The following is a 3,131-nucleotide window of genomic DNA, read 5'->3' as shown; positions in this document are numbered from 1 at the left end:
TCGGGCCATCGAGTGAAACGATCTACGCATGTTAAGAGATATGAGTATCCGTTTGAATGGAGTAAGGGTCCTACCAAATCTTGATGAAAGTGGTCGAAACGAGCGTCAGGGGTTTTGAAAGAGCCTAAGGGACATTTGTTGTGTCTACTGACCTTAGATTTCTGGCAGATTACACAGGAGGGTGCCCACTCCCTCACGTCTTTATTCATACCAGGCCAGCAAAACCGTTCGGCTATGAGCTTGATTGTTGCACGAACACCTGGGTGAGAAAGATTGTGCAACATATTGAAGACGTTGCGTCGATAATGTTTCGGTACGATTGGACGATCCCTACCTGTAGATGTGTCGCAAAGTAAGGTTTATTTACCTGTTCCCATCTGCTTAATACTTAGTTCAAGAGTTGTCGAGGATAACTCGTGCTGAAGATCAGTGTCTTCTTTTTGAAGCTGAGTGAGTTTAAAAAGGTCGATTCCCTGGAAACTGTTCAAGGAACTTATTCGAGTTAAGACGTCTGCGACTACATTGTTTGCTCCAGAAATGTGTTGTATGTCTGAAGTAAACTGCGAAATGTAGTCGAGTCGTCGAGACTCTCGCGGCGAGTAATTGTCTGAAGATGAACTTAAAGAGAAGGTAAAAGGTTTGTGATCGGTAAAAAGCGTGAATTCTCTTCCTTCGATGGAATGTTGGAAATGCCGTACAGCACAACACATAGCTAGGAGTTCCCTACCGAACATGCTGTACCTAGATTCCGCGTCTAGCAACCGTCTGGAGAAAAATCCTAAATGTTGCCATGAGTTGTTAACCCATTGTTGTAAGACTGCTCCGATTGCTGAGTCGGATGCGTCTACTGCGATACTAATGGGTGCTGGAGTGTCTTGATGTGCAAGCAGGGTTGCCTTAGCGATGTGTTCCTTAACTGTGGAGAATGCTTTACGTACGAAGTTGAGACATCGGAAGACGTCGTCTATAAACCTTTGGAAGGTTTGAGCAGCATTTCTTAAGCCAAAAGGCATTCGCAAGAATTCGTAAAGACCGAAAGGAGTGATGATGGCGGTTTTAGGAATGTCGTCGGTTGCCATCGGTATTTGGTTATAAGCCTTAACTAAGTCGATTTTCGAAAAAACAGTTGTGCCTTTAGATTCTGATCACGCTTAATACGAGCGCGCATTTGTCTGCGCCTCAATGAACACAGTAAAAAGTACACCAAGAAAACCCATTAGAATTGAACTGGAGGATGAGAAAGCCAAATGCGAATTCCAGAAACAACTGAGTTCACATCTAGGCAGTTCTGTAAACGAGACTGACCCAGATGCTGCTTGGAAAGACATACGAACAGCTGTGGAAACAGCAGTCACATCTATTAGTTATTGATGTGATCCGCAAAACTAGAAGCCTGAACAAATTACGGAAGCTATTTTCGGGGACGTTAATTCATTTAATTCAAAGCTTGTAAAACTGTAACATTTACTTTTGCTCCTAGCCTATTCTACAGATCATAAGCTTTCGTTTGATGTATAATTCATTGCCATAGCATTTTCTGTTCTAAAGTTATTGTCATTTAGACGTAAACTTTTGTACCCTATTTTCTACTATAATCCCCCAGTTTTGGACATGATTGTATTTTTCAAATTATTGTACGTTGTGGTCCGCTTAGTCATCTATTTATTCATGTAACTTTTCACCCTAATCTGAATTGGGAATTCGAGTGCTAGATCGGGTTGGAATAAAGTGATTAGTGTTCCATCTGTCTTTGTCTTCTCTCTCTCGTGCTTGCCAGCCAATCAGGGACAGAATAGTTTTCGTCTCTCTACCCCTATTTCGAACTCACGCATATTGGCCTCAAGGTTAAGCCAGTCAGTCTATCGTGTCAAGGTCTTAATCTAATTATACTCGGCACTAAGTGGGTAGACAGATTCAAGGATGTAACAAAAGTGGCGACGGAGATTTTTTTATTTTAAAATATTGATTGATCCAAATCAAAATGTCTTTTTCTTTGGACGACCTTGAAACTATTCTACAAATCCAGCAAGCTCAGAATGATGCAAACCAAATGAAGCTTTTAGATGCATTGATGCAGAAGCTCTCATTTCATTCATCATCAAATTCTCAGTCAGATAAATATGACAGCATCGCAAATTCTATTTGTGAATTCAATTATGATCCCGATTCTGGTATTATTTTCGATTCCTGGTTTCGCCGTTTTGAAGACACATTTCGTGTTGAATGCTCGAATCTTGATGATGCAGCCAAAGTTCGCCTACTCTTGAGAAGACTCGGAACATTTGAATATAACAAATATGTAAATTTCATTTTGCCACAAAATCCACGAGATTTATCATTCAATGAGACAGTTCAAATTTTGTCCCAAATTTTTGGTGAACAATCCTCATTATTCAGCATCCGTTATCAGTGTTTTCAAATATCTAAATCCTTATCTGATGATTATCTCACATACGCTGGACATGTAAATAAAGAATGCGAACATTTTAGAATAAATGAAATTACAGCAGATCAATTTAAATGTCTGATTTTTATCTGTGGATTAAAGAATTCGAAAGATATGGATATACGTACCAGAATTCTATCACGCATTGAGCAGGAGCCTAATATGACCCTGCAAATGTTCACAACCGAGTGTCAACGGTTGTTAAATCTTAAACATGATTCCACGATGGTACAGCAAAATGCAAAGACTTCCAATCTTGCTTCAATAAATGCATGCAGATCTTCCAAACCTTCCAGACAAAAGGCGGCGAACACACAGAAACCTTCTGGTAAACCACCATCACCATGTTGGTCCTGCGGATCATGGCACTTTGTGAAGTTATGCCCATTTAAGAACCACAAATGCCGCCAATGTCGTCGCATTGGTCATAAAGAAGGTTACTGCTCATCAGATAAACGTCAGTCCAAACATCGTGGCGCAAAGGTGAAGCGATAGCCACAGAGTAAAGTCAAAAGCACTTTTTCAACTTTTAAAGTGGGATTTCAAAGCAAACGGAAGTATGTGAACTTATTAGTGAATGAAAAACCTATTCGTCTTCAGTTAGACACTGCTTCCGACATTACACTGATCTCCAAGAACACATGGCGTAAGCTAGGGTGCCCACGCATCCGACCAACAGAGCATG

This window comes from Schistosoma mansoni, chromosome 1, assembly GCF_000237925.1.
Source record: "Schistosoma mansoni strain Puerto Rico chromosome 1, complete genome".
Lineage (NCBI taxonomy): Eukaryota > Metazoa > Platyhelminthes > Trematoda > Strigeidida > Schistosomatidae > Schistosoma > Schistosoma mansoni.
Note: the sequence above shows the minus strand (reverse complement) of the source record.